Consider the following 26,479-nt stretch of genomic DNA (forward strand, 5'->3'; position numbering starts at 1 on the left):
GGAGATGTTTGTAAGTTGGATGTTTGAAAGTAGGGGCCTGCCCTATATTATAGCGGCATGTACTGGGTACAGAGCACGCAGACAGCACGCACTATCTCCTAACACTACTGACTGCAAGCTCTTTTATTAACCACTTGTTAGCCCAATGTTTGCATAAAGTGAAAGATGAAGTTATGCTGAGTAAATAGATATCAAACATGTCACTCTTCAAAATTGCACATGCCCGTGGAATGGCGCCAAATGTCGCTACTTAAAAAATCCCCATAGGCGACGCTTTAAATATTTTTTTACTGGTTACATGTTTTGAGTTGCAGAGGAGGTCTAGGACTAGAATTATTGCTCTCGCTCTAACATTCTCGGCGATACCTCACATGTGTGGCACATGCGAGCACATGGGGACATGGGCGCTTTAATTTTTATTTTATTTTTTTATTGTTCATTTTACTTTATTTTAGTTTGACATTTTTTTTCCCAAAAATATATTTTTGATCACTTTTATTCCTATTACAAGAAATGTAAACATCCCTTGTAATAGGAATATGGGGTGACAGGTCCTCTTTACAGTGAAATCTGGGGGGTCAATATGACCCCACATCTCACCTCTAGGCTGGGAAGCCTGACATAAAAAATAAAAAAAAAGATTCTGGCTTTGATCGTACTGGCGAGTTGGTAGAAGCACCGGAGGGCGGTGAGGGGTGGGGGGCGTCTATGGCTGGGTACTTCAGGGTATCACCGAGTATGGCTGGGTATCTCTGAGTATGGCTGGGTATGGCAATTTATGGCAGGGTATTACAGAGTATTGGCGGGGTATTGGCGGGGTACTACAGAGTAATAGCAGGGTACTGCAGAGTATTGGGGGTACTGCAGAGTAATAGCAGGGTACTGCAGAGTATTGGGGGTACTGCAGAGTAATAGCAGGGTACTGCACTGCAGAGTAATGGCGGGGTACTGCACTGCAGAGTAATGGCGGGGTACTGCACTGCAGAGTAATGACGGGGTACTGCACTGCAGAGTAATGGCGGGGTACTGCACTGCAGAGTAATGGCGGGGTACTGCACTGCAGAGTAATGACGGGGTACTGCACTGCAGAGTAATGGCGGGGTACTGCACTGCAGAGTAATGACGGGGTACTGCACTGCAGAGTAATGGCGGGGTACTGCACTGCAGAGTAATGACGGGGTACTGCACTGCAGAGTAATGGCGGGGTACTGCACTGCAGAGTAATGGCGGGGTACTGCACTGCAGAGTAATGACGGGGTACTGCACTGCAGAGTAATGGCGGGGTACTGCACTGCAGAGTAATGACGGGGTACTGCACTGCAGAGTAATGGCGGGGTACTGCACTGCAGAGTAATGGCGGGGTACTGCAGAGTAATGGCGGGTACTGCAGAGTATTGGGGGGTACTGCAGAGTAATGGGGGTTACTGCAGAGTAATGGGGGGTACTGCAGAGTAATGGCAGGGTACTGCAGAGTATGCACTGGTATTGCAGAGTATTGGCAGGGAATTGAGGGGTTAAATTCGGTGAGCAGCGATGTGGGCACTGCAGATGCAGCCCACATCGCTGCTGACACCGATCTCTTTCCCCTCCGCTGTACCGATCGGTACAGAAAGGGGAGGGAGGAACAGGCGTCATAACATGACGCCGGTTTGTTTCCAAGTGATCACTCCGTCATTTGACGGAGCAATCACGTGGTAAACGGCCGCTATGAGCGGCCGTTTACCGTGATGCGCCGGGTCCTATGGTCCCGGCGGTCACGGATGCTCTCGAGTGCGCACACCTCGGGGCACGCGAGAGCAGAATTCTGGGAGGCCGTTAATTAACGGCCTCTCTGAGTTAAACAACCGCCCTGAAGCCATTAATCGGCAATGGGCAGTTGTTAAGTGGTTAAAGCTAGATCACTAGCTATATAGGTGAGGTGAATATAGTGGTGTATACTGCAGTCAGGGCACAGACAACAACCACTACACAGCAGCAAGATAGGAAATCAGCCAAAAACGATTGGTGTGTACTGTGTTGAAGGTACACAGAACACCCACTGCTTCAGATGAAAAGTAACACACTACAGGAGGCCGCCTTAAAGGCGGCCTTATATAGTGTGGGGCGTGCACTACACAGCCTGAGCTATGATTGGCCACAGGCATCCTGCCTGTGGCCAATCATGGCTCTCCTCGCTGCCGGCGCTGCGATTGGCCAAGCATGCGGGGTCATAGTGCATGCTTGGCCAATCATCGGACAGCAATGCACTGCGCCAACGCAGTGCATTGTGGTCCGCGCGCGCGTCACTCGAATTTTGACGCGAACGGCCAAAACGTTCGGAATTCGCCGAACGGGCGAACAGCCAATGTTCGAGTCGAACGTACGTTCGACTCGAACACGAAGCTCATCCCTATTCACAGCTATATGTTTATTTGTGATTTTTGCAGAAACGCACTACAGTTCATTTTCATGGTTTCCTATGGGACACATCTGTGCTTTTTTCAGCCGCTGCATATTTGGAAAGGGTTAGGGACTTTTAATGTAAAATGGTGCTTTTTTGGTTCAATATACTTCAATGGAGAAGCTGCAGAAAATAATGTAATGCGTTTTTGCAGCAATTTGTGTTTTTTAATCTGTCCCAAAAAATGCAAATTGCAGTAAAATCACATGTGCAAAAATCAAAACGCACAACAAAAAGCACTGCAGAAACAGTTCAAAGGTAAAAGCTGCATAGGTGTGTACCGAGCCTTATGCTGGCCTCACTGATCAATTTTCAGGTGAGAATATTCAGATGAAAAATCTTTTTACATTTGCTGAATGAAAAATGTTTGTTTGAAATTTTCACTTCATTTCTAAACAAAAACTGAAAATTCCTTTGACCAAGAAGTTTTCTATTATTTCGAAATTTTCCCATCACTGTGGTTGAAAATGAATGTCAATTTGACCCACTTTTTTTTTAAGGTTATTAACCGATTAATCAAAACAATAATCGCCAAATAATCTATTATGAAAATAATCGTTAGTTGCAGCCCTAGTGTAGACATAAGTACTACAACAGCTTCATCTTTATCAGCTTCCCTAATAACAAGATCTTTCCTCTGTATAACATTCTGTATATCCTGATATTCCGCTCTAGTGATGTTATGTTACTTTTCACTAAATGGGAATAATTCCTCATATTCATCTTATAATATAATATTGTGTCTGGATTTGTCTCTGCAGGTTGGTTGGATGTGGTGTGACTTCCTCCGGCTGTGATGATCTCCGATCCATTCTTATCAATAATCGATCCCTCACCACACTGGATTTATCATGGAATAATCTGGAAGACTCTGGAATAAAACTTCTATGTGAGGGTCTCAGAGAACCTGGCTGTACTCTACAGAGTCTGGGGTGAGAATTTTCCTATAAATGATATAATATTCTGCAGGATTCTGGTATAAATCTTCTATGTGAGGGATCCAGACATGTCACCTAGATGAAAGTTATACAAAGACAAACTTCTGATTGGCCGGTTACACTGGGAGTTCCCAGCATAGTCCTTCGGGTCACTTGCTGTTATTGGCTTTCATCCTCTCCCCCCTCCACTGACTATCAGAGATCAGACTTTGGCTGGGGTCACACTGGAGGTCACAGTGGCTCACGGCAGGGGGTCTCCATTCATCTCCATTCACCGTTTCAGGTCCAATGTCAGCCTGAATTTTGGGTTGAATTCGGACCTCAAACAGACCAGAAGACATACAGGACCCCATATTCTCTTGATTCAGTGACCAATCATAGACAGATGGTCCTCAATTAGAATCTGGAAGGACAGAGCGAGTCTCTAGACCAGAAGTGACCCCTAGATGCCAATAAAATCCCCCCATCCTTGTAGATATAAAATTGTCACCTCACTGAGCCTCAAAGAGAAGTCCTAGTCATTTCATCTTCAAGCCAAGCAGGGGACGAGGCTGATACAGTGAAAAGGCCCCGAACTGTCTGCCAGACATTGATTTATATCAGAGATCAGAGGAATCTATTTTATCTCTAATACAAAATAAAATATGAGTTGCAGAGAGATGGAAATAATTCCTCCTGATTGTAGACATGTTGGGGTAAATGTACATATAACACTGTATGTGTAGTGACAATAGAATCCAGGAGAAACTCCCAGAATGGTTCTATGGAATCTGATCACACCAAACAAGCTGACATGCCGGTGTTGGAAATCCAATCCTCATCCACCAGAACGATTCATGGCCCATTTAGCTCTGATTCCTTCAGAACACAGGACCGGCTTGTGGGCTGGGCAGGGAATACCCCCCCCCCTGGGTTGATTGGCTGATAGCTAAACTCCACCCACATCCATAAATTGAGGATCCTGACAAACTAGTGTAGCTCTGCTCTATATTACACAGACAGACAACCTACCTGCAGACAGAGGTAAGTGTTACCACAACCCCAGTGTTACTACATGGCTGTGCAACTATGTAACAGACCACCTAACCACCTGATCCTGATACTAAAATAATAATTACACAACAAAAATTATAACACAAAGCAAATACTACATACAATATATGTCTGTTACTACCACAACCTCAGTGCTGGAACAATGTGTAGCAGAATAATGAATTGGTATTAATACACTTTATGCAGAAAACTAACAACTTTATACAGGTAATTGTAGAAATGGAGTTGGTGAGGATTTTTAATTTATTGGACTCTTTATTTTGTTAATTTATATTATTGAGCACCATTTTTATATTATTCACATCTTCTTGATTTTTCACTTATTATATATATTATTATTTTTCTCATAATTAGCACTAATGATCTATATGTTTATTGGTATGAATTTGACTATTGATATTCATTGTGGGTATTAATAGATTTTCATAGATAATTCATGCACACCAGCACTTTAGCACAACATATTTTTTCTTTTTATTATCTTTTAACCGTTAGTCTTTCGGTAATGTTTGCTGCTTTTAAATTATAGTCACAGCGCAGTATTTCTTCCTATTTATCATACTAATAATACTACAGGCAGGCAGTTGATTATGTTAGCTGCAGTATATCAGTATATACGTCCCAGCTTTGTGCAGCTACATCTCCCTGCAGGCCATTAGTATGACTGGAAGAACAACAAGGAGAGGCAGACAGTCATGAGCCAATAAAAGAGGGCAAGCAGGCTCTGTGTCTAGAGGCAACAGTGCTGGTCATGGACACAGTGTATCCTCGTCAGCACGTAGCTGTGGGACCCGCTTGTCCTTTTTTCAGCAGCTGGTCATGTTGAGCCGCAACATGTCAAAGACTGGGTAGCGTGGATGACCAAGCCGTCGTCATCCTCTCTCGCTCAGGGTACTTTGTCTGGCAAAGCAGCTGCCAATACATCCTCTTCCCTCGGCTCAATGACATCAGTCACTCCTTCCCTAGCCCCACCATGTCCTCCTGAGGAGTACCCCGAACTGTTGGACCACACTGTTGGGTACATGCTCCAGGAGGATGCCCATCGTTTTGTAGGCTCTGATGATGGTTCCCAGCTAGAGGAAGGTAGTAACATTAGCCCAGAGAGAGGGGGTGCCCAAGAAGGACAGCAATCTGGCAGTCATATTCCCCCAGCTGCAGCATACTGCCAGGTTTGCTCCATTGATGAGGAGGGAGGGAATGATGAGGTCTCTGACTCCACAAGGAGAAGGAGGCACAACTACAATGAGGCAGGATGCCCTCCAGGGGCCAGCTTAAGGGCAGCACACCAACTGCATCACACCGCAGAGCTCTGCATGTGCAGGGAGCGCTGCTGTCTCTCTGCATTATTCCACAAATTCTTTGGTGTGGGCCTTTTTTGAAATGAGTGCATCAGATCGCACCGCTGCTATTTGCAACATATGTCTCAAGCGTATCTCATGTGGCCAAAACATCACCCACTTGGGCACCACATGCTTGACCAGACATAAGTTGACCAGCCAAGCAGTTCGTTGGCAAGCGTACCTAAAAGACCAACACCAAACAACAAAGCAGACCTCTCCTTGCTCCTCATCAGCTGGGATGTCCAACCCCACTATACCTTCAGTCCTCTCTGAAACCTGCACTGAGAGGAATGAAGGTGTAGAATTAGGTGTGTCACAGCCCTGCCCCAACTGCTGCACTGCCGAAAGAAGTTCGCTCTCAGCCATCCACATGCCCAGCGGTTGAATGCTAGCTTGGCTAAATTGGCTAAATTGCTAGCACTTCAACTGCTACCTTTTCAGTTGGTAGACTCTGCCCCCTTCCGTGAGTTTGTGTAATGTATAGTTCCTCAGTGGCATGTTCCCAAAAGCCACTTTTTCTCACGGAAGGCGATTCCGGCTCTCTACCAGCATGTGGAAGGCAATGTCTTGGCCTGGCTGGACAGGGCGGTCAGCAGTAAGGTGCATATTACCACTGACTCATGGTCCAGCAAGCATGAACACAGACGTTACCTATCTTTCACTGCGCATTGGGTGACTCTGCTGGCAGCTGAGAAGGATGCAGTACAAGGTTAAATAGTGTTGGAGGTTGTTCTGCCACCATGCCTCCAAAATGCTACTACTGGTGATTCTGAAACACCTCTCTCCTCCACCCCCTCCTCTTCTTCTTCCTCCATGGCCTCTTCCTGTGCTTTGTCCTTGGAACCAGCAGTGCTCCTTAGGGCCGGTTCACACTGCAGGCGCGGCGAGGCGTCTCCGACTTGCCTCGCCGCGACCTGCGGCGACCTCAGCGGCGACTTGCAGAGGACTTCTGTATAGAAGTCAATGCAAGTCGCCCCCGAAGTCGCCCAGAAGTAGTACAGGAACCTTTTTTCTGAGTCGGAGCGACTCGAGTCGCTCCTCTCAGAACGGTTCCATTGTACAGAACGGGGGCGACTTGCGGGAGCGAGGCGAGGCGAGTCGTGTCGCCTCGCATCGCCCGCTGTGTGAACCGGCCCTTAGACGTTCAAGTGGCTACGCAAGTACGCAGGCAAAAAGATGCCATGCTGTGCTTGAGCTGGTGTGTTTGGGGGACAGGAGCCACACTGGGGCAGAGATTCTGTCAGCTCTGCAGGGGCAGGCTGAGAGGTGGTTCACACCATGCCAGCTTAAACCAGGAATGGTGGTTTGTGACAATGGCACCAACCTCCTCTCCACCCTCCGACAGGGACAACTGACCCATGTGCCCTGTTTGGCTCACGTCCTTAACTTGGTGGTGCAGCAGTTCTTGGGCAGGTACCCGGGCTTACAGGATGTCCTGAGGCAGGCCAGGAAAGTCTGTGTTCATTTCAGCTTGTCATATAATGCCACTGCTCGGCTAGTTGACCTCCAAAAGGAATTTAACCTGCCCAAGAACCGCCTAATCTGTGACATGCCCACCAGGTGGAACTCTACATTGGCCTTGCTGCAGCGGCTGCACACACAGCCATCAATGAGTACCTAGGAGACTATGGCTCCAGGACAGGGTCAGAGGAGCTTGTTTTTTTTCGACACCAGTGGGCCATGATCAGGGATGCATGCACTGTCCTGTCATCATTTGAGGAGTCCATGAGGATGGTAAGCAGTGACAGTGCATGCATCAGTGACACTGTCCCTCTTGTCCACCTGTTGAAGCACACGCTGCATTGAATAATGGAAAGGGCACTTGAGGTAGAACAGAGGCAGGAAGTGGAGGACTTTCTTACCTCTCAAGGCCCCTTTTATCCTGACAGTGTTCCTGCTGGCCCGCCGATCACACAGGAAGAGGAGGAGGAAGAGGAGTATTGTGTCAGCATGGAGGTGGAGCCTAGCACTCAGCATAAGCATCAGCAGCAGTCTTTAAGGGATCATTTACAGTCCCAAGAAACCCATGGACTTGTACGTGGCTGGGAGGAGATGGCTGCGGATCATGTCATCCTTAGTGACCCAGAGGACTCCGGACCGAATGCCTCAGCTAACCTATGCTACATGGCCTCCCTGATCCTGCAAAGCCTGCGGAAGGATCCTCGTATTCGTCCAATCAAGGAGAGAGATCACTACTGGCTGGAAACCCTCTTTGATCCACGTTACAAGGGTAAGGTTGCGGACCTTATCTTTCCATCGCAGAGGGAGCAGAGGATGAAATCTCTTCGGGAGGCCTTGCAGAAAGGTCTGTGCAACTTGTTCCCAGAGACTGGGAGGTTACAAATTCCTGTTCCTGGACGTGTTGCTGAGGCTTTGGTCAGTCAAAGAAGTAGCGGTGGAGAAGGTGGCCGTCTGACTGATGCGTTCAGACAATTTTTTAATCTGCAGCCCCAAGGTATGATCGGTTCCAGCAACCATCGCCAGTGTCTGTTTTACATGGTGCAGGAATACCTAGGGGCAAGGTCGGACTTGGACACCTTTCACACCGAAAATCCTCTGGGTTACTGGGTCTTGAGGATGGATCACTGGCCAGAGCTTGCACAGTATGAAATTGAGCTACTGGCCTGCCCTGCATCCAGCGTTCTTTCGGAACGCACATTCAGTGCTGCTGGAGGCTTTATAACGGATCACAGGGTGCGTCTGTCCACCGACTTGGATCCAGTGGAGTTTTCATATTGGGGGGGGGCACATGGGGGGACAAGGACAAAAGTAGGGGGCCAACTATAAAACGCAATTATATATATATATAATATATTGTAGCAGAGCGTCCCACTGCGTTGAAAAAGTATTCATACCTCGTGGTCCCTCTTCTTCTCTCGTCATCCTCTCTCCCCTCCTCCTCTTCCCCCTCCTGCTCAGCATGCTGAGGGCTGCAATTGAATGAATGAATGAATTAAATACTTGTATAGCGCACAATGCGAACTGAATCGCCTCTAGGCGCTGTGGCGAGCTTTGATCATCTGCTAAAAGAGGAAGGTCTTGAGTTTTTTCATAAAAGCCAGGTGATTTTCTTCCAGGCGGATGTTGATTGGTAGAGCATTCCATAGCCGAGGCCCTTGGACAGCGAATCTCCGATCACCCTTGGATTTATACCGGGCTTTGGGCACGAGGAGGAGGTTTTTGTTGGCTGATCGAAGACTGCGGTTTGGTGTGTAATGATTTATTTTCTCCATTAGGTATTGCGGAGCTTCTCTATGCACGCATTTGTGGGTGAGGCAAAGGGTCTTGAACATGATCCGATTTTTTACAGTTAGCCAATGTAAGCTCCTCAGTGAAGGAGAAATGGATTCCCAGGGTTTTTTTCCTGTTATCAGCCTTGCCGCCGTGTTTTGTATCAGTTGTAATCGCGCAAGTTGATATTGTGGTAATCCTATGTAAAGCGAGTTTGCGTAGTCCAGTCATGAATTAATGATTGTTCCAACTACCACTGCTTTGTCATTCTTTGGGATAAAAGGGATGAGTCTGCGAAGCATGCGCAGCAGATGGTGAGATCGACTGACTACAGATCCTATTTGCGCATCCATTGACATTTGTGCGTCTAAAATAACCCCGAGACTCTTGGCTTTGGTCTTTGGGGAGATAGTCTGCCCAAAGACGGTTGGTGGAGACCAGGAGGTTTTGGTTGCGGGCTTATGATTTGGGTGTAAGATAAGAAGCTCTGTCTTTGATTGGTTCAGCTGGAGGGAGTTGGTGGTCATCCAGTCCTCTATTGATTTGAGGCAGTTTTCAAGTTGTTGTTGGTGATCTTTTTTTCCATTGATCCGGAAATAAAGTTGCGTGTCGTCAGCGTAAGAGTGGAAGCAGAGATCTGAGCATCTGATGATTTGAAGGAGTGGGCGAATGTAAATGTTGAAGAGAACGGGTGACAACGGAGAGCCTTGAGGGACTCCGCAGGTGACTGCCCGAGTTTCGGAGAGGAATTTTCCTAGTTTCACTGTCTGTGACCGATTTCCTAGGAAGGACGCGAACCAATGGAGATCTATGTCTTGGACTCCGGCTACTTCTGTGAGTCGGACGAGTAGAGTATTGTGATCTACTGTATCAAACGCTGCACTTAGGTCTAGCAGTACGAGGAGACACGGCTCTCCGTCATCTGCTGCTTCGAGGGCGTCATCCCAAATCTTGAGGAGAGCTGTTTCTGTTCCATGACCCGGGCGGAAGCCTGATTGCAGCGGGTCCAGGAGTTTGTGAGTATCCAGGTGAAGTTGTAGCTGATGTACTACAGCTTTCTCCATGATCTTAGAAATGGTGTTGAGGCTTGTAATCGGCCTACGGTTGTTTGGATCCTGACGGTCCAGGTTTGGTTTCTTGAGTAGAGGTTTGACGATGCCTTGTTTGAGGATGCTGGGAACAATCCCTTCGTGGAAGGATCGGTTTATGAGGTGGGTTATGGTTGGAGCCACGATGTCGGAACATTCTTTCAGTAGTTTTGTGGGGATGATGTCAATAGGTGAGGTACTGTCACGCAGTTTATTAATGATGTTTTTTGCAGTGTCTACGGTAATTGGGGATAGTGAAAATTTTGGCGGTTGCGGTATGTTGGTGCAGACATCCTCTTTATGTATTTGCTGGCTGAGGTTGGATGTTTTCTTCTGACAAATTGTTTCCCTGATGGTTTTGACTTTATCGATGAAAAAATCCGACAGTTTGTCACAGTAATCCTGGGATTCGCTTTCTGGGGGTTCTAGGCACCCCGGATTCATTGATTGATTAACCAGTTTAAACAGTTCCCGTGGTTGGTTTGCGGCCGTTGAGATTGTATATGAGAAGTGGTCCTTTTTGGCTTTGAAGATTGCTTTCCGATAATTCTCTGTCAGACCTTTGTAGTTAAATAGGTTTTCCTCGGTGGGATTTCTTCTCCATGTTCTTTCCGCTCTTCTGCGTTCTTGCTTTAGTACAGAGAGGGAGCTATTAAACCATCCAGCATTTTTCTTCCTGATAAGAGCCCTGCGTTTTGGTGCTACCGAGTCTGCTGATTGTAGTAATGCCTTGTTCAGGGAGTTGAGTGTTTCCTCCGTAGAGTGGTTTAAGGTTATTGTAGATATTTTTTTGGACAGAGTGGTTTTGAAGGCTTCGGAGTACAGTTTTTTATGCGATCTGGTCCAGTGCGTTGTTACAGGTTTCCGTTTTGCGTTGGTGATGTTGGTAGTGATTTTGAATTTGATGGCGTGGTGATCCGTCCATGGCAGAGTTATGTTGTCGAGTATGTTGACGTCGATGTTCTGTTTCAAAATGAGGTCCAGGGTGTGTCCTGACCCATGCGTGGGAGTCTTTATCAGTTGCTGTAGACCCAGTTCTTCTAGTTGATTGATGCAGGCAGTCGCGATGGGGTCTTTAGGCTCGTTTGCCCAAAGGTTGAAATCTCCGAGTGCCAGGAAATTTTTGAATTTTAGGGTGTGCATTGCAAAGGATTCCGTGAGGGGTGAAAGAAGATTGGACTTTGGTCCCGGTGGTCTGTAGCACAGTAGAATATGAGTGGTGTCATGGGGTGTTGGTTGAAAATGTAGCGTCAGGGTTTCCATAAAAGACACTGGGTTCTGAGATGAAGGTTTAGTGAGATCCAGGTGACCTTTAAAGATCACTGCTAGGCCTCCTCCTTTTTTCCCTATCCGGTGTTCGGTTAGGATCCTGTAGTTTTCCGGCACCAATTCGGTGAGGATGGTGTTGCAGTCAGAGGTTAACCAGCTTTCGGTGATGAAGAGGCAGTCTACATTGTTCTCGATGATGAAGTCGTGTACTTCCAGTCTATGTTTGACTGCAGACCTGGCGTTAATCAAGGCGCAATCTAATTGTAGTGGTCGAGTAGATGTCTTCCTGTGGTTGGGAGCTGGTTGTCGTCTGGTTTTTAATAGTTGTTCTCTTTGAAGTATTTTTTGTATGGAAGATGGCAATGTGGTGTTGATGTTCCTTAGTCTGTGCAGAACTTCAGCTGAGTATTTGAAGTAGCACATGGTTTGTGGATGCTGTTGATGGTACTATGGGCCTAAGATGATGATCCTGATCAGGGTATTGATCCTGAGGTGGGGCTAGGTATCAGACTTGCCGCCGTGCTTGAGGCTATTAGCGCGCAAGTTGATCAGGGGATGCCTATATGGATGCGGAAGGAATTGTTGTATTCGGTTGCTGGCTGTTCCAGCTGCCTTTACTTAAGGTTGAGGTCTCCGCTTAGAAAAGAAGTCTGGCTGTGATCTGGAATAGTCGTCCTAGGATAGCATAAAAAATGGAAAGGAGGCTGGAGGTAGGGGTATGCTAACCTATGGTTGTTCCAGAGGAAGGCGAAAAACCCCCTGACAGTAGCAGCCAAATGCACCAGTGGGGCAAAAATTCCTTCCTGACCCCCGTAGGCGGTCGGACGGAGTCCCTGGAACAATCACTGGGGGGGGGGGGGAGTGGAGGTGCGAGCTTACCTGGCTGCGGTTGTCCCCTTTAAACACTCTGGTTCCGGTGAATCTGGCTTGCTGTCAGCCTGACATTTCTGGAAAGCTGTCTGGTTGCCCCTTGCAGTGGGATCTTTAAAATGGAGGGGAGGATGGATGTAGGATAGAGGTTAGAGACTCCTGTCTTAACTCCTGTTTTCAACTCCTGGTTGTTAACTCTCCACTTTAGTTCAGTTTAGTTTAGTTTTAGTTAGTAATCCACTTGTGTTCAGAAAATCCACATGCAAGCCACAATCAGGGAGCAAGCTCAAGGGGGAGTTTGTATAACTACCTTTATACACCTGTGAACAATTAACCCCTCCCCTAATTTGGCAGGAAGAAAGAGGGAAAAAAAAATGCTATTTAAAAAGTATCAGAAAAAAAGGTCTTTTAAAAACTGCTAGCAAATGTATCAACTAAAGGAGGGGAGAAAATAAAACACCCCCAAAAACAACACTTGCAAGCAGAAGCAGTCAAAGCACAACTCCTGGTTGTTAACTCTCCACTTTAGTTCAAAAAATCCACTTGTGTTCAGAAAATCCACATGCAAGCCACAATCAGGGAGCAATTCACTCCCAGGGAATCGTCCTGGCCGCTGGTATCTGGGACTACACTTTAGTAGCACAGATTTTTGTGTATTATAAACAATAGGATTGAAAAAGACCTTTGGTGGGGGAGCATGTGCAGATGCCTAGAAGGACGGTAATGCCGGCTTAGAGCTCCGCTCCTGTGACGAATGCGCCGGAGGACTACAGGTTACAGAAGTCCCTAATTCTACACAAAACGAGAGAAAAACCTACTACTAAGACTCAGGCACATATAAGTAGGGGTTTAAAGGGTACAAAAGCTAAATTTTAAAGTGGAACAAGCAAAGAGAAATTACCTCAGCCGTCAAACTCAGTACTACGTTTCTGAATTTAATAGTCTCAAAGAAGAGAATGTCATATTTCAGTCATGTTTAGAGGAACAGGAGAATAGAGACAGAAGGGCCAACTTGAGGATCAGAGGAATCCCAGAGACTCAGGCCGCGTACACACGCGCGGACTGTTTGCCCAACCTTGTTCGTCAAACAGTTTCGGCAAACAGTCCGCTCAAAATTTGCATGAGCGGACTTGCCCACACACGAGCGGACTGTTTCAGCGAACTGTTTGCCAAACAGTTCGCTCAACTTTTGAAATGAACGGACTCGCCCACGTAAGGAGGAGGCAAATCCGCCCATTTCGAGCGCGTGTACAGGTAGGCGGGGCCCGCGAAGGAGACGTCGCGGGCTCCGCCGCCTGGAATGGGCTTAAAGGGGAACCCCAACGCCGAAAAAAATCGGCGTGGGGGTTCCCCCAAAGTCCACACCAGACCCTTGTCCGAGCACGCTACCCGGCCGGCCAGGAAAGGGGGCGAGCGAGCGCGCCCCCCCTCCTGAGCCGTACCAGGCCGCGTGCCCTCAACATGGGGGGGTGCCTTGGGGAAGGGGGGGCCGCGCGGCCCCCCCACCCCAAAGCACCTTGTCCCCATGTTGATGAGGACAAGGGCCTCTTCCCGACAACCCTGGCCGTTGGTTGTCGGGGTCTGCGGGCGGGGGGCTTATCGGAATCCGGGAGCCCCCTTTAAGAAGGGGGCCCCCGGATACCGGCCCCCCACCCTATGTGAATGAGTATGGGGTACAATGTACCCCTACCCATTCACCTGTGAAATAAAGTACAAAAAAAAACACAACACAGGGAAAAAATATTTTATTGCACAGCTCCGGGGGTCTTCCGTCTTCGGGGGTCTTCTCGCCGGACTCCTCCGCTATCTGTGTGTAGCTCTTTTACTAGCGGAGGAGTCCGGCTTTCTTCCTCCCTGCCGCCGGCCTCTTCTCCCGACTTCGGGGGTCTTGTCCCCCTCTTCGGTTCTTCTGCCGGGCCACCGCGCCTTCTTGTAGCTCTTTTGCAGGCGGTGGCCCGGTCTTCTGTCGCCGCTTCCTTCCGTTCTTCTGTCGCCGCCTTCGGTTCTTCTGCCGGACCACCGCGCCTTCTTGTAGCTCTTTTACAGGCGGTGGCCCGGTCTTCTGTCGCCGCTGTCGTCGCCGCCGCCGCCGCCTTCCGTTCTTGTTCTTCTTCTTGTTCTTCTTCTTCTTCTCCTGGAGATGTTGACTCGACGAGCTCTCCGGCCGGAATGCCAGGGACACGCTCCGCTGCCACTTATATAGTGACAATGGGGCGGTGTCACATGGTATATGTCACATGGGTTGGTCACATGGTGACCCCGCCCCCTTACGATGTCATAGTCCCCATGTGACATCAACCCATGTGACCAACCCATGTGACATATACCATGTGACACCGCCCCATTGTCACTATATAAGTGACCGCACAGCGCGGCTCTGGCATTCCGGCCGGAGAGCTCGTCGAGTCAACATCTCCAGGAGAAGAAGAAGAAGAAGAAGAACAAGAACGGAAGGCGGCGGCGGCGGCGACGACAGCGGCGACAGAAGACCGGGCCACCGCCTGTAAAAGAGCTACAAGAAGGCGCGGTGGCCCGGCAGAAGAACCGAAGGCGGCGACAGAAGAACGGAAGGCAGCGGCGACAGAAGACCGGGCCACCGCCTGCAAAAGAGCTATAAGAAGGCGCGGTGGCCCGGCAGAAGAACCGAAGAGGGGGACAAGACCCCCAAAGTCGGGAGAAGAGGCCGGCGGCGGGGAGGAAGAAAGCCGGACTCCTCCGCTAGTAAAAGAGCTACACACAGATAGCGGAGGAGTCCGGCGAGAAGACCCCCGAAGACGGAAGACCCCCGGAGCTGTGCAATAAAATATTTTTTCCCTGTGTTGTGTTTTTTTTGTACTTTATTTCACAGGTGAATGGGTAGGGGTACATTGTACCCCATACTCATTCACATAGGGTGGGGGGCCGGTATCCGGGGGCCCCCTTCTTAAAGGGGGCTCCCGGATTCCGATAAGCCCCCCGCCCGCAGACCCCGACAACCAACGGCCAGGGTTGTCGGGAAGAGGCCCTTGTCCTCATCAACATGGGGACAAGGTGCTTTGGGGTGGGGGGGCCACGCGGCCCCCCCTTCCCCAAGGCACCCCCCCATGTTGAGGGCACGCGGCCTGGTACGGCCCAGGAGGGGGGGCGCGCTCGCTCGCCCCCTTTCCTGGCCGGCCGGGTAGCGTGCTCGGACAAGGGTCTGGTGTGGACTTTGGGGGAACCCCCACGCCGATTTTTTTCGGCGTTGGGGTTCCCCTTTAAGCCCATTCCAGGCGGCGGAGCCCGCAACGTCTCCTTCGCGGGCCCCGCCTACCTGTACACGCGCTCGAAATGGGCGGACTTTCCGAGCGGGAACAGTTTGCTCATTTCGAAAGTAGCCTACACACGGGCGGACTGTTCGCTCAAACACAGTTTCAGCGGACAGTTTTTCGGAATTTCCGAAAGACTTTGTCCGTCCAACTGTCCGCTGAAACTGTCCGCTGAAAGCCCACACACGGGCGGACTGTCCGCCCAAACACTGTTCAGCGGACAAGGTTGGGCGAACAGTCCGCCCGTGTGTACGCGGCCTCATGGATGTGAATGCCACTATGATTGCTTTATTTCAGGAATTGCACCCTGGTATCCCTGTGGAGAGATTAGAAATGGACAGAGTGCATAGAGCATTAGCGCCACGTAAACCTAACGGCCCTCCCAGGGACATAATTGCCAAGCTGCACTATTTTTGTACAAAAGAACAATTGTTGGCAGCAGCGAGAGAAAATGGTTCCCTAATGTTCCAAGGAAAAGTATACCAACTCTTCTCATATTTATCTCCTATTACAGTGGCTAAAAGGCGAGCTCTTAAACCACAGCTACAAATACTTCAACAGCACCAGATCACTTATCATTGGGGGTTTCCTTTCTCCCTCAAATTCACACATCTGGAAACCAGATATGTATGTCGCTCTTCAGAGGACTTACAGTCAGCCTTGGTCGAATTAGGTCTTGCAGATCAAACCACAATTAAAGACCAATTCCGCAGAGGATCCGCCTCCAGGTCCCCTCAACAAAACACTGCAACCAGCTCTAAGCCCCCGTACACACGATCGGACATTCTGCCAACCAAATCCGTTGGATTTTGTCAGACGGATTTTGTCCGACGGAATGTGTCCGAAACTGTTGCATACACACGGTCGGACCAAATTGTCGGATTTTGCGGTTGCCAAGAACGCGGTGACGTAAGCCGTGTACGGCGGGACTAGAAAAGGGAAGTTCAGCACCATGTCCGGCACCCTTTGGGCCCCTGCTGATCTCGTGTTAGTAGAAGTTTGGTGAGAGATGATTCTCGCTTTTTAGATTTGTGATTCAGATCGCTACTGCTCTTCGGTTTGGGCTTGTCTTTGTGTATCTGATAATCAGTGCGTGCAGTCAGTAAGTATTTGTTGATCATTGTGGACTATATCTTGGTATAGTACGCTTTGAAAGGCATTTTTTATTGTCTGCTTGCTTCTGCTATTCAGGTTGTTCTTTCAGGCCTTGCTGTTTATCTGTACTTTCTTGTGTCCGTTCTGATGAGCCGACCGTTTTCAAACCATGTTTCGTCTACGTACTCGTTGTACAGTTTGTGCTGTGCAGGGTCTTCGTGTTGGGGTTCTTACTTTGACACAAGCCCAGTCCATGAACAGGGAGGGGAGGCGTTTGTGGACCAAGAATTGGTTGCGCCAGCGTGACCAGTTCTAGCACATGCCTTTGCTCCGTGAGATCCGGGAGAATAATCCTGAGGATTTCAGGAATTATCTCCGGATGACAGACCCTGTTATTCACCGTCTGCTGGCTTTGCTGACCCCTTATATTACCAGGCAGGATACCTACATGCGGCAAGCCATCACTCCGGAGCAGAGGCTCATCGCCACGTTGCGCTACTTGGCGACAGGGAGAAGCCTTCAGGACCTCAAGTTCTCCACAGGCATCTCCCCCCAGGCTCTGGGGATCATTATTCCAGAGACCTGTTCTGCCATCATTCAGGTCCTGCAGAAGGACTATATGAAGGTAAGTTTTATCCTTTAACATCACATTCTATGTATTTCATGATTGCTAATATCTTGCATTTATTGCCTCATTCCCTAATTACCATCATTGCAATATGCTCTAATTCATATACTCTGACCCTTTGTCCTCAGGCATATTTGCCTCACTAACTTCCCCACCATGCTCTTCTTGGCCCATAAAACTATAGTCTAGTCACTTACCAATGTCTTTTGTCAGCTCCATAGTATTGCTTTCCCCTAAATACCCCCTATAATGTCTACAAATGTGATGTGTGTGCTTCAATTCATGCAGAGTGAAATTTTTTTTTGGGGGGCCAAACTCATTAAGAACCCCCCTTCCCCCCAACTGCTAGCTCAGCTGATAGCAATCCTCTATCTGATGACTTTACCAAACCCAATACACACTCTACCTACCTTTTTGATGGTCACATTTATGGATGAATTCACCAAAGCATGTAGTGCAAGGGCCTGCCTCAATACTTTCAAATGCTATATTTTTGTTTTTTTTAACCTATTAATTATCTGGATATGTAATAGCAGAATGTCAAAAAGTGCTTACATTTTGGTTTATTTTTGTTATTATGACACTTATTATCTGTCCGGTGGGCTGCCAATAGTGTAACTGAGGAGGGGCTTCCCAAAGTAGCACACATTATTTAGCCATTCAGCTCTCAATCAAGTGGAGAGGGTTACCTGTCCTAAACATCCCCCCCCCTCATTTTTGAGCAAGGGCCCATCAGATGGGGGATATGGGGGGTGGGGGAAGGATGGGGGGTGTTGGAGGGATGGGGGGGTGATGACTCTCATAAGGGGACATTAGACTTTAGGCTTTAAATACTCCGTTCCCAAAATGTTATACTAATTTTGACCAAAAATGTTGGTGTCTAATCTGCTTGCAATGTTGATTTGTCGAATCACTAATTTTTGTTCTTGTTTCACTCCAGTGTCCTTCAACGCCACAGGAATGGCAGACTGTGGCCTCCCACTTTGCCAGTCGTTGGGACTTTCCCAATTGTGGAGGAGCAAAAGATGGGAAGCACGTCCAGATCGTCCCACCACCCAACTCGGGGTGGTACTATTATAATTATAAGGGGTTTCATAGTATCGTGATGTTGGCGGTGGTGTCTGCGACATATGACTTTTTGTATGTGTACGTGGGGCAAAATGGATGGATGTCGGATGGTGGAGTCTTCGCACGGACGGAGTTCTACTGGCATCTCCAGAGTGGCAGTCTGGGCTTGCCACCCCCAGAGGAGAATCAGGAAGGACTCCCGTTCGTCTTTGTCGCGGATGAGGCGTTTGCCCTGGCGAACCATTGAGGACCCTCACCCCAGACCAAAGGATTTTTAATTTCTGCCTGTCCAGAGCCTGAAGAGTGGTGGAGAACACTTTTGGTATACTGGCCAGCCGGTTCCGACTTTTTCTTACGCCTATTCACATGGCGGAATACAAACTGAATCACATAGTGCTGGCGTGCTGTGTTCTGCACAATTTTATGAAAAAAGTTTCTGTGAACTATGTGGTCTCAGTTGACCAACAAGAAGCAGACTTGCTGGAAAATGAAGATAACCTCACGGGCCTTGAACATGCTCATCCTGGCTTGCCCCCCCAAAGCGCCCGTGAGGTTAGAACACATGGACTACTTTGTGGGTAGGGGGGCCATTGATATGCCAGACAATGTCTGAGCGGCTTTTTAAGAATACATTTTTATCTGAAACTCCTTTATTTACTGCTTGGCTTGGTTTTAGGTGTCTCCTAGGTATATTTAGGTTTTTTCAAGTTGTGCCTTTTTCACCAACAGTGCAAACCCAAGTTCAGAGCGAGATGAGGGGACAGTCTCTTCTTCAGATAATCTTATTATGTTGTGGGTCTGCTACACACACACCTTGTTTTTGTAAATAATGTATGTAGTGCATTACTGACCAAAATCGTGCTCATTTTCAGCACCATGGCAGGAAAATGGCATGATTGTCAAAATTTACACCTCACTGTGGGTGTATTTTTACTAAAGGCACATCCACTATGCACTACAAGTGCACTGCAAAAGTACACCTGAAACTGCACTTGGAGTGCAAAGTGGAGTTGCCTTTAGTAAATCACACTCCTTCTCAGCACAAACTAAAATTGTACTGCAAATACATTTTTGGTGCAATGAAAAAGGAAGCCACACATTGTTGATAATGAAACTTTTTAATCCAAGCACATTCACATGTGCGTTTTGAAAAGGTTTTTACAACAAACCAAGAAATTGTGTGTTTCAAAAACAGAGTTTAATAAAAATTTGGTTTACTTGGTGTTTTTGGGTAAACAGGCATGTATCAAACCGTAAAATACAGAACACAGGAACTTACAAAGTTCAACTTTGAAAAGTGAAGACAATATCAGACATGAGTATGTACAAACTGGGCTGATATTGCCTTCATCACATGGGATGTCACCCCTCAAAAAACCAAATTTGGATGATGCACACAGTGTGTCAACATGTGCTATCTCCCATCATGGGGGATCAATGTACATGCTTTGGGGCTGCAACCCCTTCATCTCTTTACACAAAACACGTACATTGATCCCCCATGAAGGGAGATAGAGCATGTTTACACACTCTGTGCATCTTCCAAATTTGTAATTTCGAGAAATACAACATTTTGTTTTTAAAATAGCAAAAATAAAACCCTATCTAGTTTTTGGTGTTTCACACTCTCCCCAAAACATCAATGATGTTCTTCATTTTATTTTTAACATCATTGATGTTTTGCAGGATATTTTCCAAATCCTGATTCTACCCCATTATCTCCACAATCTGGATCTGGGCACTTTCACTGGTAAAACGGGAATCTTCTTCCACATCACCTACAAAACAAAGCAAAAAAACACACCATGTAATAAAAATATGGTGACATACATTAATGAGCTTACCGGAAGCTGTGTTCCCCGACACTCACCTGTTGTGGTGACAATTTGCCCAACCTCCACGATCTCTCCTTCCTCCTCCTCCTCCTTCTCCTCTGTTTCTGCTTTTGGAAGTTGGCCTTCTTTGGGAGGGGTGTGGTCCCTGGCGTCCTCATACTTGCCGAGTCTTCTCTCCCCTATGATAATTGAAAAAAAATAAAGAATTAGCACACAGAGGGCAGAATTAACAATATGAAACATTGTTTGGAAGTGTTGTCCAATTGTTTATTTTGGCCGAGCTTCAAGGTCATAACATTATTGGGGACACTGTATTCAGGTAGAATACTTATCTGCAGAACGATGTTTCCTATGAACGAATGAAACCATGAATTTGAAAGTGGCCATTTTAAACTGCACAACATGAAATCAAAGCACATGGAGCAGGATGCAAGCAATATGTCAGGTCACCTAGAGCCCAGGTGACAGGTGCACACCGTAGGGTTGGGGGTGCACCGCTAGGCTGTGGACCCTACGGCTGATGGCTGCAGTCGGGGGACAGATCCCACTGAGGTAAGAGCGTAAGATTCCCCGGGGCGCGGAATCTAAGAGCCAGGTGGTGTTCACCAGAGCTTCGAGTGGTGAAGATGGTCTTGGCTGCAACTGGCTCCAGGTCGCGACCCCCAGGGTCCCCCAGCTCACACCCACAGTAGGGAACAGGAGGATAGGGATGGTGAGGGACAAAGCCAAAGTCGGGGCCACTAGCAGAACAGAATAGTCGGGTACACGCCAATAGGTCAGGGTCACAGGCAAGCAGGGATGGTCAGAACACGCCAAGGTCGGTAACGGAAATCAGTAACAGAGCACATGACAGGAAACAGGAAGCTAATACACAAGGGTTGATCAACAGGATAGGCTAGCAGTGCAAAGGTTAATATAGTGTAGTCTGATAGGGGCTAGGGTGGAGCCATTCCAGAGGAAGGAAATAAAAGCAGTCAGGTGAAGCTCGGCTGGTCTCTAGAAATGAACACATGCAGACAGGTAAGGAGAACAACTCTAATGCATAACCATGACAGTACCCCCCTTCTTACGAGGCCTCCCCCTCCCCCGCCTGGGACCAGGTTTAGAGGGGAACTTCAAATGAAACTTCCTCAACAGACGAGGTGCAAAGACCTCGGAAGCCGAAATCCACGACCTCTCCTCAGGACCAAAACCTTTCCAGTGCACGAGGTACTGGAGAATGCCTCTACAGAGTCGGGAATCCAAAATTTGGCTAACCTCGTATTCCTGATCATCCTCAGAGACCGGTGCTATGGTAGGGGAAGGACGAGAGAACTTATTGAGGACTAACGGCTTAAGAAGGGCAACATGGAAGGAGTTAGAGATTTTGAGGCTTTTGGGAATCTGGAGCTTGAAACAAACCGGATTCAATTTAGAAATTATGGTGTATGGACCAATGAATCTTGGGGCAAATTTGAGGGAAGGAACCCGGAGTTTGATGTTCCTGGTGGAGAGCCAGACTTTGTCTCCTGGCTGAAAAGAGGGTGGCTTACGCCTGCGACGGTCAGCAAAACTCTTGAATTTGTTGGCAGCTTTCTGGAGGGAATCATGAACGTCAGCCCACATGGAATTGAATGATTCCTGAACAGTAGCCAAAGCTGGAATGTCAGAAGAACAAATCATAGGAAGGGGAAGCTGAGGATGTCTTCCATAAACAGTGAGGAATGGTGTTTTCTGAGAACTGACGTTAACATGATTATTGTGGGAGAACTCAGCCCACGGTAATAGTGATGCCCAATCATCATGATGGGCAGAGACCAAGGTACGGAGAAAGACCTCTAACTCCTGATTAACTCTCTCAGTCTGGCCATTGGATTGGGGATGATAAGAAGAGGTAAAATCCAAGGTAATGTCGAGGGATTTGCAAAAGGCTCCCCAAAAATGAGAAGTAAATTGCACACCCCTGTCCGAGACAACATGCGAAGGAACACCATGAAGGCGGAAAATCTCTCGTACAAAAATGGGAACCAAGGCAGGGGCAGAAGGGAGACCAGGAAGAGGAACAAAATGAGCAATCTTGGAGAACCGATCGATTACTACCCAAATGGCCGTATTATTCTCCGATAGTGGAAGATCAGTGATAAAATCCATGGCGATATGAGACCAGGGCTCCTTAGGAATGGGCAAGGGCATGAGAAGACCAGCAGGGGCTTGAGTGGAAGATTTGGACTGAGCACAGACGTGACAAGCCTTAACATAGTCTTTAACATCCGAGCGGAGATTAGGCCACCAGTAGTGGCGACTGATAAGCAGGAAGGATCGGAGGAACCCAGCATGACCTGCCATCTTGGAATCATGTCCCCAACGAAGGATCTTGGTTCTTAACTCCGTGGGAACAAAGGTCTTACCAGGAGGAATCTTTGATTCCAGGGTGGTATAATGGGCAACAATGCAAGAGGTAGGAATGATCGGCTCAGGATCAGGGTTGGACTCCTCCTCCAAGGTGTCAAATGACCTAGAGAGCGCATCAGCTCGACCGTTGCAGGAACCAGGTTTGTACGTAATCGTGAATTTAAAACGAGAAAAGAAGAGACTCCACCTGGCCTGTCTGGGGTTCAGACGTTTAGCATTCTGTAGGTACTGTAGATTCTTATGATCAGTAAAGATCGTTATGGAGTGAGGGGAACCTTCCAAGAGATGACGCCACTCCTCCAACGTCAATTTAATTGCGAGAAGTTCCCGATCACCAATGGCATAATTTCTCTCTGCCTGAGAAAATTTTTTGGAGAAGAACGCACATGGTTGACGTTTCTTCTCAAAGTCCTGAAGAAGCACAGCTCCCACCCCCATCGAAGAAGCGTCTACTTCAATAAAAAATGGGTCTTCAGGATTTGGTCTCCTCAAGAGGGGTCCAGAGACAAAGGCCTGTTTCAGATCGTGAAACGCAGAGACAGCCTCGGAAGACCAGTCTTTGGCATTAGCACCCTTCTTGGTCAAAGCGATAATAGGCGCAGCAATGGAAGAGTAATTCCTTATGAACTGCCTATAATAATTTGTGAAGCCAAGGAAGCGCTGTGTGGCCTTGAGGCTAGCAGGAAGGGGCCAGTTGGTAATGGCAGAGACCTTTCCGGGATCCATGCGAAGACCCTCACTAGAAACATAACATCCCAGAAACAGGACCTCGGAACATTAAAAGGAACATTTCTCCATCTTGGCATAGAGATTGTTCTCTCTAAGGCGCTGAAGTACGGTGCGTACATGGTTTCTGTGAGCAGGCAGATTTTGGGAAAAGATGAGAATGTCATCCAGATAGATGACAACAAACTGGTACAGTAGATCCCTGAATATTTCGTTGACAAAGTTCTGGAACACAGCTGGAGCATTACACAAACCAAAAGGCATAACCAAGTACTCGTAATGCCCGTCCCTAGTGTTAAATGCGGTCTTCCATTCATCACCTTCTCGTATTCGAATGAGATTGTATGCACCTCTGAGATCCAATTTAGTGAAAATGGAAGCCCCCTTCAACCTGTCAAATAGCTCAGATATTAGAGGTAAGGGGTAACGGTTTTTAATAGTCACAGCGTTTAAACCTCTATAGTCAATGCAGGGTCTAAGGGTGCCATCCTTTTTGGCAACGAAAAAGAACCCTGCTCCTGCAGGCGATGAGGATTTCCGGATGAAACCCCTCTCCAAATTCTCAGCGACATACTCAGACATGGCTTGGGTCTCTGGAATGGATAAAGGGTAGGTACGACCCCTGGGCAGGGTTGCTCCAGGGACAAGGTCAATAGCACAGTCAAAAGATCTGTGAGGAGGAAGTACCTCAGCAGACTTCTTACAGAACACATCCCGGAAATCGCTATAAGCCGCAGGAAGATCGGACGAGACAGATGTGGTAGCAATGGGAAGTTTCCTCTTGGGGGTCACCTTGGAAAGACAAGACGAGAAACACGAAGGACCCCAGGCCAGGATCTGCCCAGATACCCAGTCCACATGTGGCGAGTGGAGCTGCAACCAAGGAAGACCCAATACAATGGGGGTAGAGGCCTTGGGTAGGATGAGGAAGGAGATCCACTCCTGGTGGAGTATCCCTACCGACATCCTAATGGGTAGCGTCTGGAAACGGATAGGACCCCCTGGGAGCACAGTGCCATCAATTGCCGAGACTACTAGCGGAGTAGCGAGGGGAGAAAGGGTAAGCTTCATAGAAGAGGCAGTTCTCCAGTCCATAAAATTGCCGGCAGCCCCGGAGTCCAGATATGCTAGGACTGATTGGGGAGAAGTGCCTACATGGAGGAACACCGGAAGAAGGAGACGAGAAGGTGATGTTTCTGGGTCCAATACTCCACCTTCCAAATGTATTAGACCCGAGCGTTTCCCGGACGGAGCGAGCAGGAGTCACGAAAATGGCCCTTTCCCCCACAATAAAGACACAAGCCCAGAGTTCTGCATCTAGCACGCTCTTCGGGGGTCAGTCTGGTCCGGCCCAGCTGCATGGGCTCCTCAGCAGACGGAGGATGCTCCACAGGGCGACGGGAAAAAGCTCAGGCTGACTAGAACCTGGGGGGTGCTGGCGTCTTTTTTTCTAAGGACCTCTCCTGGAAGCGAATGTCAATTTGATTACATAAGGAAATGACTTCGTCTAGACCGGCGGGGATAGCTCTTCCTGCTAATTCGTCCTTCACTCGGTCTGAGAGGCCATGTAAAAAGGTTGCGACCAGGGCCTCATTGTTCCAGCTCAATTCCGCTGTAAGGATACGGAACTGAAGTGCATATTGGCCCACTGAACCAGATTCTTGGCGAAGGCGTAAAAGGGCACTAGCCGCAGAAGAAACCCGAGCTGTCTCCTCAAAGATGTTACGAAAGAGCTTCAAGAAGTCGGACAGGCTGGAAACCACTGGATCATTTTTCTCCCACAGGGGGGCAGCCCAGGCTAAAGCTTCACCGGAGAGGAGGGAAATGATATAGGCTACCTTTGCCCGATCGGATAGAAAGTTTTGAGGCTGGAGCTCAAAATTAATGGTGCATTGGCTGAGGAAGCCCCTGCAGGCCTTGGAGTCCCCAGAGAAACGGGACGGAGCAGGCAGTACTAATGAATGCGTGGATGCGACTGGTGCGATAGGTGCAGTCGCAGACTGTACTTGAGGCTGCGGGTTCGGGGTTCCCAAGGAAGACTGTAGCTGCTCGAAGCGAGAAGCCAGATCCTGGAGGAATCGCATCACCTGAGTCTGATTAGATTCCTGGGTCTCGAGTCTCCGCACTATGCCCTGCAAAGGATCGACTGCAGGGAGCGGCACGTCAGCCGGGTCCATGGCTGATCAAACTGTCAGGTCACCTAGAGCCCAGGTGACAGGTGCACACCGTAGGGTTGGGGGTGCACCGCTAGGCTGTGGACCCTACGGCTGACGGCTGCAGTCGGGGGACAGATCCCACTGAGGTAAGAGCGTAAGATTCCCCGGGGCGCGGAATCTAAGAGCCAGCTGGTGTTCACCAGAGCTTCGAGTGGTGAAGATGGTCTTGGCTGCAACTGGCTCCAGGTCGCGACCCCCAGGGTCCCCCAGCTCACACCCACAGTAGGGAACAGGAGGATAGGGATGGTGAGGGACAAAGCCAAAGTCGGGGCCACTAGCAGAACAGAATAGTCGGGTACACGCCAATAGGTCAGGGTCACAGGCAAGCAGGGATGGTCAGAACACGCCAAGGTCGGTAACGGAAATCAGTAACAGAGCACACGACAGGAAACAGGAAGCTAATACACAAGGGTTGATCAGCAGGATAGGCTAGCAGTGCAAAGGTTAATATAGTGTAGTCTGATAGGGGCTAGGGTGGAGCCATTCCAGAGGAAGGAAATAAAAGCAGTCAGGTGAAGCTCGGCTGGTCTCTAGAAATGAACACATGCAGACAGGTAAGGAGAACAACTCTAATGCATAACCATGACACAATAATAATAATATGAAGACAGGACAACTACTTACTTTTGTTAAGAACACGCTTGATCCTTAGGTACTGCTCGTGCTCCCTCAGTTTCAGGTCTGACCAGCGTTTTCTCAGTTAAACCATGGATCGGTGTACCCCAGAATTCTTATGAAGACTCTTCACAACTTGATTCATGATCTTGGCCTTTCTGATATTTGAGTTTGGGTAAGGTCCATACTTCCCATCGTAGTCGGCCCTGTTCAATATGTTGACAAGCTCCAACATCTCTCCAAAAGACATATTTGATGCCTTAAAACTTCTCTTCCTGGATTGGGACGTTTCAGGCTCCGGGCTTTCCTCCCCCTCCTCCTCGTTAGTGGAACTATTATTAGTGCGCACCTGTGTTCTCTCCGCCATGTGCTCTCCCCACTGCGTCGGA

This window comes from Lithobates pipiens, unplaced genomic scaffold, assembly GCF_037356315.1.
Source record: "Lithobates pipiens isolate NorthernLeopardFrog02 unplaced genomic scaffold, aLitPip1_a1.2 Scaffold_8, whole genome shotgun sequence".
Lineage (NCBI taxonomy): Eukaryota > Metazoa > Chordata > Amphibia > Anura > Ranidae > Lithobates > Lithobates pipiens.